Source organism: Piliocolobus tephrosceles, chromosome X, assembly GCF_002776525.5.
Source record: "Piliocolobus tephrosceles isolate RC106 chromosome X, ASM277652v3, whole genome shotgun sequence".
Taxonomy (NCBI): Eukaryota; Metazoa; Chordata; class Mammalia; order Primates; family Cercopithecidae; genus Piliocolobus; species Piliocolobus tephrosceles.
This window is the reverse complement of record NC_045455.1, coordinates 49658834-49674250: the sequence shown is the minus strand read 5'-3', so window position 1 is coordinate 49674250 and position 15417 is coordinate 49658834. Positions and strand designations below refer to the sequence as shown.

General features: G+C 36.4%; 1 protein-coding gene across 4 annotated transcripts in view; it reads right to left on the bottom strand.

Annotated features, from left to right (window-relative positions):
• Window positions 1-15417, bottom strand: part of PCDH9 (protocadherin 9) — a 953506-nt gene that overhangs the window by 198394 nt on the left and 739695 nt on the right. The window lies entirely within an intron of this gene.

The following is a 15417-nucleotide window of genomic DNA, read 5'->3' as shown; positions in this document are numbered from 1 at the left end:
AGGCAAATTGCTTTGCCTCTCTGTGTCTTTGTTTTCTTGTTAAAAAGGCAGAGATAATAACACCTAACTCTGAGAGTGTTTGTGAAGATTAACATAATTAATATGTAAGACACTTATAGTGCCTGGCATATTAAGTTTTCTACAAAAGTTGATTATTGTTATCAATATAAATCATGTGCAAATCATAGTCAAATCCACATCCCACAGGGATTAGCTTCAAGAAAAGATAAGGTGATAAAAATCATGCTTTATCTATCCTCATCCTCTTAAATTGTACAAACTTGGCTTACTTTGCATAAACTCATAATTCTCTTCAGGATGATCTCAGATGATCATGATACTCTACCAAGGTGTGATTATGAGTACAGGCGTGCCTCTTTTTATTGTATTTCCCCTTACTGTGCTTCCCAGATGCTACATTTTTTTTATAAACTGATGGTCTGTGGCAAGCCTGCATTGAGCAAGTGTGTCAGCACCATTTCTGCAGCAGGATGTGCTTACTTCTGTCTCTGTGTCACATTTTGTTAATTCTTGCAATATTTTAAATGTTTGGTGCATTATTATCATCTCTGTTATGTTGATCTGGGATTGGTGACCTTTGATGTTACTGTTGTCAGAATTTTGGAGAACCACAAGCCACGCTCATATTAGACAGTGAACTTAATAAATGTTGTGTGGGTTCTGACTGCTCCACCAACCAGCTGTTCCCCAGCCTTTCTTTATCTCCTTGGGCCCTCCTACTCTCCAAAACAAAGCAATATTGAAATTAGGCCAATTAGTAAGTGTACAATGGCCCTTAAGCGATCACGTAAAAGGAGGAATCACAAGCCTCTCACTTTAAATCAAAAGCTAAAAATGACTGTGCTTACTGAGGAAGGCATGTTGAATGCTGAGGCAGGTAAAAAGCTAGGCATCTTGTGCCAAATAATTAGCAAGTTATGAATGCAAAGGGAAAGTTGTTGAAGGAAATTAAAAGTGTTACTCCAGGGAACACACAAATTATTTTAAAAACTGAAACAGGCCTGTTGCTGATATGAAGAAGGTTTTAGTTGTCTGGTTAAAAGATCAAACTGGCCACAACTTTTCTTTGAGCCAAAACCTAATCCAGAGCTAAGCCCTAATTCTCTTCAATTCTTTGAAGACTGAGAGAGGTGATAAGCCGCAGAAGAAAATTTTGAAGCTAGCAAGTATGTGCTCATGAGATTTAGGGAAAGATGTTTTTATAACATAAAAGTACAAGGCGAAGCAGCAAGTGCTGATGGGGAAGCTGCAATAAGTTAGCCAGAAGATCTAGCTAAGATAATTGATGACAATGGCTAAACTAAAAAACAAATTTTCAATGTAGATAAAACAGCCTCTGTTGGAAGAAGATGCAATCTAGGACTTGTATAGTTAGAAAGGAAAAGTCAGTGTCTGGGTTCAAAGCATCAAAGAATAGGTTAACTCTCTTATTAGGGGCTAGCACAGTTAGTGACTTTCAGTTAAACCAATAGTCACTTAACATTCCAAAAATCCTATGGTCCTTAAGAATTATGCTAAATCTACTCTGCCTATGCTCTAGAAATGCAACAAGAAAGCCTGAATGAGAGCATATTTTTTGACAGCATGGTTTAGTGAATATTTCCAGCCCACTATTGAGACTCTGCTCAGGAAAAAACATTCCTTTCCAAATATTACATATTACTGCTTATTGACAATGTATGCGATTATTCAAGAGCTCTGATTGAAATGTAGGAGCAGATTAATGTTTTCATGCCTGCGAACACAATATCCATTCTGCAGCTCATGGATCAAGAAGAAATTTTGACTTTCTGGTCTTATTATTTAAGAATTACTTTTCATAAACCTAGATCTGCCAGACACAGTGATTCCTCTGATGGATCTGTGAACACTAAATTAAAATCTTCTGGAAAGAGTTCACCATTCTTGATGCCATTAAGATCATTTGTGACTCATGGAAGGAGGTCAAAATACTGAGAGTTGAAGCCAGCTGGACTTCCTGGATCGAGTGGAGACTTGGAGAACTTTTCTGTCTAGCTAGTCGATTGTAAATGCACCAATCAGAGCTCCGTGTCTAGCTAAAGGATTGTAAATGCACCAATCAGCACTCTGTAAAAATGCACCAATCAGTGCTCTGTGCCTAGCTGAAGGATTGTAAATGCACTAATCAACACTTTGTAAAAATGCACCAGTCAGCACTCTGTAAAATGGACCAATCAGCACTCTGTAAAAGACCAATCAGCAGGACATGGGCAGGGACAAATAAGGAAATAAAAGCTGGCCACCCCAGCCAGCAGTGGCAACCCACTCGGGTCCTCTTCCACACTGTGGAAGTTTTGTTCTTTTGTTCTTCACAATAAATCCTGCTGCTGCTCACTCTTTGGGTCTGCACCACCTTTAAGAGCTGTAACAGTCACCACGAAGGTCCGCAGCTTCATTCTTGAAGTCAGTGAGACCAAGAGCCCACCAGGAGGAACAAACTCTGAACATAATACCAACAGGAACAGGAGTTTGGACAATGTTGATTCCAGCTCTCACAGATTACTTTGAGAGCTTCAAGATTTTAGTGGAGGAAGGAACTGCAGATGTGGTGGAAATAGCTAGAGAACTAAAATTAGAAGTGGAGCCTGAAGATGTGACTGAACTGCTGCAGTCTCATTATAAAAACTTAAACAGATGAGCAATTGATTTTTATGAATGAGCAAAGAAGGTGGTTTCTTGAGATAGAATCTACTCCTGGTGAAAATACTGAGAACATTGTTGAAATAACAAGAAAATTCTAGAGTAGTACACAAACTTTGTTGAAATAACAGTGGCGGGTTTTGAGAAGTTTGATTTCAATTTTTAAAGAAGTTCTACTATTGGCAAACTGCTGTCAAACAGCATCACATTCTACAGAGAAATTTTTCTTGAAAGGTAGAATCAGTTAATGCAATAAACATCTTTGTTGTCTTATTTTAAGTAATTGCTTGCAAATCAAAACCACAATGAGAAACATCTCACACAAGTTAGAAAGGCAATCATTAAAAAGTCAGGAAACAACAGATGCTGGAGAAGATGTGGAGAAATAGGAACACTTTTACGCTGTTGGTGGGAGTGTAAATTAGTTCAACCGCTGTGGAAGACAGTGTGGTGATTCCTCAAGGATCTAGAACCAAAAAATACAATTTGACCCAGAAATCCCATTACTGGGTATCTAATCAAAGGATTATAAACCATTCTACTATAAGGACACATGCACACATATGTTTATTGCAGAACTGTTCACAATAGCAAAGACTCAAAACCAACCCAAGTGCCCATCAATGATAGATTGGATAAAGAAAATGTGACACATATACAACATTGAATACTATGCAGCCATAACAAAGGATGAGTTCATGTCCTTTGCAGGGACATGGATGGAGCTGGAAATCATCATTCTCAGCAAACTAACACAGGAACAGGAAACCAAACACCTCATGTTCTCACTTACAAGTGGGAGTCGAACAATGAGAACACATGGGCACAAAGAGGGGAACATCACACACTGGGGCCTGTTGGGGGATGGAGGGTTAGGGGAGAGATAACATTAGAAGAAATACCTAATGTAGATGCCGAGTTGATGGGTGCAGCAAACCACCACGGCACGTGTACACCTATATAACAAACCTGCACATTCTTTACGTGTACCCCAGAACTTAAAGTATAAAAAAGGAAAGAAAATTAAAAAAAAAGAAACTGCCATGGCCACCTCAACCTTCAGCAATCATCACCCTGATGAGTCAACAGCCAACCAGCAACACTGAGGCAGTATCTAACAGAAAATAGATTACAACTTGCCGAAGGTTCAGATGATTCTTAACATTTTCTGGCAATAAAGTATTCATAAATTAAGGTATGTACATTTTGAGACATAATGTTGTTGCACACTTAATAGACTACAGTGTAATGTAAACATTAACTTTTATAATATATGCACTGGGAAGCCAAAAAATAGTGTGACTTGCTTTATTGTGATATTTGCTTTATTGCAGTAGTCTGGAACTAAACCTGCAAAATCTCCAAGATATGCCGATAATCATATATTGTAATTTAAAACATCTGTGTTGTTAAACCATGCAAACAGCACAGCACAATGTTGAATTTATTCAAAGTTAGTTGTAGATCTAATTACAAATATTCTGTCTTTGAGAAAATAATTGACAATCGTAATCTACCTCTTGCTACCCAATTTCTTAAATTAAGCAAAATCTAAAATTCCCACATCTGTAAGAGGTTTGTTTGAAAGATATCCAAAGCAAAATCATTAACAAAAATACTTCAGAAAACACTGAATAAAAATCATAAGTCCTGACACACACACACACACACAAATACACACTCAATCAATCAACAGTGAAAAATAAAACACAAATTCTAAGTTCTTTAACCCCGTTGTGTTGACCAAAAACCATAAACTCTATTGTTGGGCACCTTTCATTTTTGCAGATACAGAGGGAGTTTATTAGTGTGGGATGGTCTCAGGCACATGTAACAGTAACAATAGAATTGTAACTGTAGCCGAAGCCATCAAGGCATTCATATCCCTCATAGCGGGAGATAGGAAAAACAATGGTGGAGCTGGGTCTCAAAAACGTCCTCAAGAGCCAGTCGCTTTCTTCTTTTCACTCTGCCGTTTTTGGCAGTTGGCCTTTTAATCTAACATTTGTCATTTCCGTCTCCCAATGTGGCTACTGCAGCTCCAGGAATAACATCTGAAAGCAGCCTTAGCCACTGCTGTCTATGAGGGAGAAAGCACACTTTCCAGGACACGCAGGCCCCTCTATAGGAGACTTCTCATGTTGCTCTTATCTGAAGTGGGTCACTCTACCACCCTTAGCTGCAGGAAAGCTGAGAAATGAAGTGCCTCAGAAAATAGAATCAAATTGTCATGATGGGTTTAAACAACACACAATTTATCACATGATGCTAAACTTACTTCTACCCTAAATACAATCAGTCTCTGAAAGCAAGGAAAGGAGGCACATCCTGGGAGAGCTATTGGTTGGACAACTCTCAGTATTGTATTTACAAAAAGTAGTTCTTTCATCAGCATCAGCAGTGTTTTTAATTGCTATAACATGATTTACTTCAGTTTTATGTATTCTTTATTTTGATCTCCCTTATATTTGATTAATTCTAATCATTCTCCAATACTGTGATCTAAACATTATTCATACTTGTAACAACATCAATCTAGAAATGCAACCTTCACCACTGGGATAAACAATGTGAAATAAGTTTGAAGCTTCGTTTCATGATTTTAACAGAACAAATGGTTCTGTGGTAACCTTTTTCTAAGGGCCTCTGGCTATTTCTCCTGGCCTTTGCTGCCCACTTCTTCCTACACATACTAAGCTCCACCGTGCTTTGCTTTGGAATTCATGGACACTGCAGAGAGTTTTTGCTACTGGGAAGGATGTATACCAAATGATTGATGCTAGAAAAAAATATTCTTTGTGACTCATGTTCTAAAAAGTCTACAATCTATTTTGGAAATTGTTAATTCATCGAAACTGCACAGAAGAGATGTGCAGTTATATCTGTATGTTTGGCCTTGAAAGTGTTTATTACTTTCTCTGATTAGAGGAATTACACAGAATTGGCTCTTTCTGCATTATATGCACTTTTTGTTTTATAGGAAACAAGCATATACTGACACAGGAATTATGGATTTGTATATTATGGCTAGAGAAGGGAATATTTGTGTCAGTATCTTTATTTCAACAGACAATAGAGGTGAGAAAACTAGAGTCAAATTTATCACAACCACACCTTCACCAATACAACAATGTCCTGAAATGTAGGGTGAAGGAAGTTCCTATTATGTCAACACCAACTTGGAGACATGAAGTGAGTGTGAAACATGGGAAAATTATCACCATCAGTGTCTACTTGTTTAAGTGTACACATAGAAAAGTAAATAAAACTCATTTTGTTAAAAGGAATACTCTTTCAGTATTCCTTTGCTATTTGTGCTTCTAACAGGAAATGGCAGCAGGATGTTATTGATAGGGAAATGCTGGGAAGAGAAGAACATGGCCTCTTTAAATGATATCGAAGTGGAGGAGAGAAGTGCTGGGTAAAGGAGGGCATGGTCCCTGGCTAGGGCTCCACCCCCACGGACCTAGGTGAGAACAGGCATTTCCTGCTCAAATGTTGCATTTCCCAAGACCACCCTGGCCTGCCACGCCCCTATCCTGGGCCTACAAAAACTGGAGACCCCTAGCAGGCAGATACAGAAAGGGCTGGACATCAAGAGAAGTGGATGGGTAGAAGAAGAGACAAGCTGTTGTAAGGCAATAGGACATCAAGGGGAGCACCCCCGCATGCCTGAAGGCCATCAACCGGCAGGACAAGGCAGAGTTTGGCCGGAGCACTTGGAGGAGAGCTCTGACCACCAAGAAGCCAACTCGAGGGGAATCCCATCTCCTTTATGGCTCCGCCATCTGCTGAGAGCTACTTCTACTCAATATAACCTTGCACTTATTCTCCAAGCCCACGTGTGATTGGATTCTTCCTCTATACCAAGGTGAGAAACCCTGGGATACAGAAAGCCCTCTGTCCTTGTGGCAAGGAAGGAGGTTTCATTGAGCTGGTTAACACAAGCTGCCTATAGATGGCAAACTAAGAGAGCACCCTGAGACACACGCCCACTGGGGTTTCAGGAACTGTAAACACTCACCCCTAGATACATACTGCCGTGGGGTCAGAGCCCCACAGCCTGCCCATCTGTATGCTCCCCTAGAGGTTTGAGCAGCCAGGCACTGAAGAAGCCAGCCTCCCACATCACACACCATGTAAGGAGAATAAAAGAACCTTTCCCATTTCATTATTTTTACCTGATATTCCTTTCATAAAATACCCTAAATTCAAGATGGAAGAGTAGATTCTAGAATAGCATCTTTCTAGCAATATTAAACAGTTTATATGATTAAACTACAGTTTCCTAGCTGCCATTGATATTGAGAAAGAAACTCTAACACAGACCCCTGTACGTGATGGTTATTCAGTGCCAGGTGCATTTTATGATCACACAAATATGTACATATAATGAGAGAGCACTAGCTTCATGCCATGGGAAAAGTGGGCTATCTGAATTCTTATGTGACTGGATTCAAACACTGCCCTGGGAACATCACTTAACTCCTCTGAGACTTTGTTTCCCTATCTGTAGAATAAAGATAATTTTGTGAATACCTCTATGGCTTGTTGTAAAAGTCAAATAGAATAAAACATGTAAGAATGTTTTGTAAAATGAAGCAAACTCTACAAATATTTGTTATGAAATAAAGGATGTATAGATATAGACATGTACCCTTTAAAGTTTGCTCTAGTATTAGAAATAAAATGTACCTGCAATTTTTGTTATTTATGTGTTCACAAAATCAATTTTAAAACACTGATATCTGTCACTTTTTTATTCCATTTTGCAAGAAAGTGAAATAGAAAGGTGGATGATAAATTCTAAGGTGTTCAGTACTGACAGTTAAACAGTATTCTTGAAAACTTGAAGCATAGCTTAGGGAAAATTTAAAACCACTTTCGTTTTCTGTTTGTTTCTTTAAAGAATAGAATATTAAGACCTGCCTGGGCAACATAATAAGAAAAAAAAAAAAAAAAAAAAGAATAGAATATTATGCCACGGAAACCTGTCTAAGGCTGATGGGAAACCTCATCAAGGCTAATTTCCTTCATAGTTTTTTCATGTACTAATTGCTATAAAATTCACCTTGAAAGGTTTATACATTATTTCTTGATATTTATAAGCATTTTGTGTAAGAATGAATTATTTTGAGACTTTAAGTTAATAAAATAATAAGCTGGACTGTTTAAATTAATATTTCTTGCAGGAATTATTTCGTGTATATACCTACATCAGTCAGTGAGGTCTGGATTCAGATTTAACAATATTAAATAAGACTTGGTCCTTGCATTCAGTTTATATATTCAAGGGAGAAAAAAGAAAGGCACCAGAAAGGTATACATGTATGTGTACATATGCATATGACAAAATCATATATAGAGACATAGCGACTTATGATAATACATAATTTATTATAAATTTATTTTAACTAATAAAGTATTCTTCAACCCTATTATTTCATTTTATTTATTTATTTTTTGAGACTGAGTTTTGCTCTTGTCACCCAGGCTGGAGTGCAATGGAGTGTTCTCGGCTCATTGCAACTTCGGCCTCCTGGGTTCAGGGTTCAAGTGATTCTCCTGTAGCTGGGATTACAGACATGCACCACCACGTCCGGTTAATTTTTACATTTTTTACTAGAGACGGGGTTTCACCATGTTGGCCAGGCTGGTCTCAAACTCCTTACCTCAGGTGATCCACCTGCCTTGGCCTCTCCAAATGCTGGGATTACAGGTGTGAGCCACTGTGTCGGGTACAAATCTTTTATTTTTAACACAACATATTAAAAGATGTTATCATATACAATATGCATGATACAAGTCAAGTCTAGTTTTTAAATAATATCAAAATTTCTCAACTTTAGAGAGGACTAAAGAGTTTCAGTTGTGGCCAGGTGCAATGGCTCATGCCTGTAATCCCAACATTTTGGGAGAGCAAGGCAAGAGGATCATTTGAACCCAGCAGTTTGAGACCAGACTGAGCAACATGGTGAGACTCCATCTCTACAAAAAAAAAAAAAAAAAAAAAAAAAAACACAAGAAAAACAATTAGCTAGGCACAGTAGCACACAGCTGTAATCCCAACTCCTGGGAGTTGGGGATGGTGCTGAAGTGGGAGGATTGCTTGAGCCTAGGAGGTCAAGGTTTCAGTGAGCTGTGAGTGTGCTGCTGCACTCCAGCCTGAATGACAGCTAGACCCTGTCCCCCCAAAAAAAATTTAAATAAAACAAATTAGCCAGGCATAGTGGCATATGCCTGTAGTCCCAGCTACTTGGGAGACTGAGGTGGGAAGATGACTTGAGCCCAGCGGGTTGAAGCTACAGTAAGCTATGATTGTGCCATTGTTCTCCAGTCTGGAGGACAGAGTGAGATGCTATCTCAAAAAAAAAAAAAAAAAAAAAAAAAAAAAAGTTTTATTTGAGTTTCACTATTTATTTGAGTTTATATACGTAATATGCATGGTCTCAAAAATTAAAATTTGCTTATTTTTCATGCTTCTAATTTAAGGATAACCTCACTATATGTTGTAGTACTAGTTGTCCCAAATAATAATGAGGCAATCTGGCTAAAGTTTATGTCTATTATATGAGATTGGCACTGACAATACGTGTGGCCAGAAAAAGCTCATAGTGTATCACTGGAATTTTAGTGGGTAGTGCAATTTCAGAAGTGAACTAGAGAATGCATACCTGCCACTAAATGTACTTCATTAAAAAATTCTATAGAACCAGTGATGGTGTCCATATACATTTATATACATATTTTTTTTTCACATGACTAGTGAGTTTAACAATTAATTACATTTAACTTGTCTGTATTATAGATTTTAAAAGGATCATTTAACATATCACCATATGTTCTCTTGTATAGTAATATATCAAAATAACAATAAATATATGCATTTGCAAGTGTTTTGACAATGATTCTCTTGTTTTGCCAGGATGTAGTGCTATAGATTTCCATTGTGGATCAAGCTGTACTTTGAATAGGTAAATAATACAGGCTCTCAATATCAACTGAGTATATTCTTGATGCTGTTGCATAAGTTGCAATGTACAAAAGTATATAGGTGACTTGCAATAATTCCTCAAAGCATTAGCTAAATCTGTGCACATCATATCTAGGATAAAAGAACAATTCCCATTTTTTTAGGGGGGCTTAATTTATAGCTATTAATTTACTAGAAGTACATATACGTCCATCACTAAATTTCTTTCTTATGGATTTTTTTGTTATAGTAATTGTTTCTATAAATTTAATATAGTACTGAATATTTTTAGTATTGATATAGTAACAACTCTTCCATCACTTGCCAAATTTACTTTGTCAATGTCCATATAATATTTGCAATATTATGTGGACATCTTTAAACGTTGTAAAATGACTTGTATGAATAATCAAAATATTCTATCCCTATGAAAAATGAGCTACCACTTCAAATCCCTATCAAGTATGGTTTTATTGGGTGAATTTTAGAAACATACCTGAAAGTTTCCCCTCACCTCTATTACCAACTCCACTTTTTAGTTTTCCTGAGTTAATCTGATGGATAATTCAAGCCAGATGCAATGAAGACTAAGGATCTATGGAATGAATTTGACTATGTAAGCTTGTAGAGCAGGATCAGTGAACCCTTGGATGAGAACCAGAAGATATCTCACTCTGGGAAGATACTGGGTTGCAGAAATCTGTGTTGCAGAGTTCACCATCAGCACTGAGTCCTCAAATGGACAAGACATATGGAGTAGAACCACAGCTTTCCTGGTGCAGAGCCATACACAGCATCCAACATGTTTTCATGGTTGAGAACTTACATTTGTTTTAAAACCACTGAGATTTTAGGGAAATGTTATGCTGCAACCAATTTATGCTTACATTATACAACTCCAACAACCACTCCTGAGCTAGAAAGAGCCCACGCTGAAATCAAGCCAACGTGTCCCAATATCTGGCGGGAGATAGTTCAGAGAAATACAAAACGACCTAAAGACATAGAATTGCTTAAGAAGAGAGATGACCTCTAGAGATTCAAATGCAATACCATGGAGAATTCTACTGTTAACAAATCTCATTTTCTAACTAAAAATTGAGTTAATAAAGGAATGGTTCCAATGGAGGGCCAAATGAATGCCCTAGAAAACCAAATGCAATTGGTATTGCAAATCCCAGGGGAAAAAACCCAACAACATATTATTTTTAAAAAGTGAGAAATCATGGAGCAAAGATAAGAGATTTGTACAAGTAATTATGTGGCATAAGTATAAAAACTCAGCAATTTATGTGGAAAAATAAACAGCCAAGACAGCTAATAATGGAGTAAAAAAAAAAAAAAAAAACTAAGAAAATTTTATAAGAACTATTGTGATCAAATAATATGTATTGGTAGAGGAATAATTTACATAAATAAAATAGAGATATATACAGGTCCACATAGATGAAAATTTATATATGTGTGTGAATTAATATAATGACATTGGTGATAGCTCAATTCTATGTGAGAAGAATCAATTATTTAATAAAAGTTGCTGGTATAAAAAGTACTAGTAATCCATCTTGAAGAAAATAAAATTGAATCTCTATATTGCATTACATAAAAATGCATTTCACATGGATAAAACACTTAAATAAAACAAACCAACCTATAAAAATGGTTTTATTAATTAGTTCCCACAGGTGAGTACACTGAAATATATAAAATATAAAATAAATGAACTGAAATATGTGTTTGTATATGCACAAAAATAGTTGCATTTTAAGTGCATTATAAATCCTTTGCTATTTGCTAAGTAGTGTTATAATTTTAACAACTTGCAAAGTTTTCAATCTACAGAATTAATATATAGGTAGACACTTTTCAAACTAAATGTAAATTGTCTTTAACTTTATTTTTTGCTCTTTGGAATTAGCCATAATGTTTCTGTTTTGGCATGATTGATAGTGATGTTGTATATCACATATCACTGTGTTATCACATTGAAAAATCATTATCTGTATACTCAACAACCCAGCATTCTAAGACTGGGAATTTTGCCCTTTGGGTAAAATTTGCTGGAGTACTTACTCCAAAAGTCCTCTAGCAAATTGTTTTTGAGACAGGGTCTCGCTCTATCACTCCTACTGGAGTGTAGTAGATTACAGCTCACTGTAGCCTCAACCTCTCGGACTCAAGCAATCCTCCCACCTCAGTCTCCTGAGTAGTTGTAACTACAGGCATGCACCACCACACCCAGCTAATTATTATTATTTTTTGTACAAACAGGGTCTCACTGTGTTGCCAACCTTGTCTCAAACTCCTGGGCTCAAGGGATTCTCCTGCTTCAGCTTCTTAAAGTGCTTGGATTATAGGCATGAGCTACCTTACCCAGCCAACATTTTTTTTATTAGTATACAATTAGATGTTCGCTGCCTCCTTATAAATCTACCTTCTCCACTGCAAATCCCATGAAGAAATTTCCATCTTTATATGCCTAGTTTGTAGCATGATTTTCTTGTTCCCACAAAACATAAAATAAGTGAAGAAGCCTCATCAATTACACACATACATTCTTAGCAAAACTTAAAGTATAATCAGTTTCTGTTATGATAAGAACATGGAGAGCTAGCTACAGTCTTAAAATGTTCAGACTTCATTGTCCTCAAACAGGATAAACCATATCTATTGCAGAACTCTTAGCAACTGAGTAAGCTAGTGATTTTTTGATTCCTCCTGATTTCTATAAACACAGAAACTCAAGCCCTGGGTAGAAATATTTCTAAATCTTGTATTCTCTTTTCTGACTTCTTGAGGAGAATGTGGTGTATAAAAGGGATGATCTAGGTTCATAATTAGAGATAGAAACATCTGTCCTTTGCTGAAGACCTTCAATGCCATTAAGGCCTCCTGAGTTCTTTAGAGTTTTTGACTTTTACCAAAAGTTCTGAGAGGGTAATTTTTCCATTAATGCTTTCTCTGTAGATTTGCTAAGACCTGAACCCTGTTATACTGGTCGGCTTCATGTCGTGCTGCTCTCATTGGGAAAGCCTGTTGCTATCCATCTCTCCAAATTTGCTTTTTAAATCTGTGGACTTTAAAACCAGATAACTAAAGTGGAAAGAACAGGAGAGGAATTTTTATGGGTGTAATTCCTGATATTTAGCACAAGGTTTATTTATTTTTTACATCTACCTCGATTTCTGTGGCTTTTATTTTACTGGTTTTGTTTTTTTATTTTTGTCTTTTTCAGATTAACTTGTAATGTTCAACTGTTTTTAATAGGTGAAGTGGTGGTCTAATAGAGTGTTTCAGGGAAGAGTGTTATCAACTGTGTAAATCTATAGCTTCCTGAACTATTTTTAATAGATGAATCAAGGCACATAAAATTCAGAAAAAAAAATTCCTAATGCAAAATCTGTGAGCAAAGCTAAACAATTATAATCTCAGAACCTGATCTAAATAAACCCTTTTTCTCATAGGTAAAAGTTAAATCTGGATAAATGTATTTCCTTAGTTAGAATCTTTTGTGACTTTTCTTTGCCCAGCATATCTGCCTCTGTTTCAGGCTATGCTGTTGAGAATGACAGCTTGTCTTAAGTTAGTCTACCAATTCTTTTAGCTAATTAAGTCCTCAGTTTATAGAAATTAGATATACTCTCACATTGGTATATACATTATTTACTGGCATCTATTTTAAACTAATGCTAAACTTCAGTAAATTCTTTCACTGCCTCTTACAAAACAGGCACTTCTTTTGCCTCCCCTCTTTAAATGAAAGCACACTTGGATAGGATTCAGATATGTAGATTGTGTTTGCTAAGTCCATAGTTGTTATTTTGTAAACAGTGGTTAAGGATCACTTGGCTTAAAGCACAATAGGAATATTTAATAATTATTAAATTATTTTCAAATAATAATTATTTTCAAATAATAATAAATAAATTATTAAATGGTTTTCACTGTAAATTTTGCTGCCTAGAATGGAACAGGCTTTGGCCAAAGGAATGGTGTGTGTGTTGGGTGAGGACGGGGGATATCGTGTGTGTGTGTGTGTGTGTGTGTGTGTGTGTGTGTGTGGAGAGAGAGATTGTGCTCAGTGAATATGTAGTGAGGAACTACAGTACTGTGATCAGTGAGGAATGCAAATATCCCATGTTAGAGCATTAAGTGACTTGTTGGTTTCCAAGTTCAACACTTGAAAAGCTGATTATCTTCTCCTTAGTTCGTATACTTTCCACAAAGTCTGCCATTGATTTGAATTGTTTGGGTAATACTTAGCTATTCTGAGAGTTTAACTGATACACTGTGTCATGTAAATGCAATTCCTTTATTCATTTTGTTATATTATCACTTTCCCAGTTAAGTTTAACATCGCATATGTGTTTTTCTCATAGAAAGGTAAGTTTTTAACATATGCTTTTATTAAACAATCATTGATTACTTGTCATGATCCATTTCTCTCTTCCTCTTTCCTTTAGACATATGTTCTATTAGCCACACCTAGTGCAGGTACTTTGGGTTAAGCTGATTCCACATCACGGGACTGTGATACTGGTAGGCGCCATCTCCTGTTCTCTAAACTTTGCATCAGTGAAATTGATTCAGGTCACCCAGACCTAAGTCATAGGTGCATGGCATTCCCCTGCCCACAAAGCTTGGTTCTCAAATGGGTATATGTGACTCAATTTGGATCAATGAAATGAGGGAGAAGATTTGTGCTCGGGTTTCTGAGAAATAAACTCCTTTAAAATAGATCTTAAAGAGAAACATCACAGAAAATATACTTGCTGTTTATCTTCTGTTCTGATATTACTTTTTCATGATGTATATTTATAGCTGTTGTGATTTGTATTTTTTTACTTTCACGGTTATATTACCTTAAGAGATAATAAGATTCCTCAGTCTACCGGCCTTGTCTTACATAGACACAAATCTCAATATCATTCAACTTTTTCTCCAATCCATACATATAAAAGCTTTCTGAATGTTGGTCATTCTATCCTTAGCATTAAATAGGTTACATATATAGAATTATATATATAAAGATAGATATAGATATATATGCATTTTAAAATGGGTTTAATAAAGGAATGAAGAATACATGGGTGGATGTTTTGCAAGTGGCATTAGAGAAAAACATGATGCTGGGTTAGTAACACTGTGAGCTGTCAGAAGAGATAGATGGCTGTGCTGGTCATGCTATAAATAACCACCAGGTGCCACTCAGAGCTGGTGGGAGCCTCATTTTGCATGACAGCCATTGATCAGCTGCACGACTAAGATGCAACCTTTTGTGACACCACTTGAGGAGAAAAGGTTATGTTTCACATTTAAGCTTTGAATAATAAGGTCAGGATCAAATTAAATGAATTTCTCTGGCGAATACATGAAATACACACAAATTAATACAACAAATTAGATACATTGTTACAAAGAAAAGGTGAGCAAGCTGGAGCTAAGTGGGATCCTGGGACTTTGTCCTTCTGAATATGTTATTAGTGAAGTGAATATCTTGTCTCATTAAAAATATCCAGAGTGAGTTCTCACCACCTATGTGAAGATCCTAAACTGCGATCTAGACTAGAATACTACAGAATAAAGAAATAAAATAATAAACATGTTTCCTATGTGACTAATGCTTATTAGAGCATATTCCAAAGGAATGCAAAATACTCAGAAGGAAATCAGATAATAGGAGTTTTTACATTTACATCTTTTTGCAGACTTGAAGTAAATCTCATATTTGTTATTTGGAGGAAAAGTTCATTTATATTTTA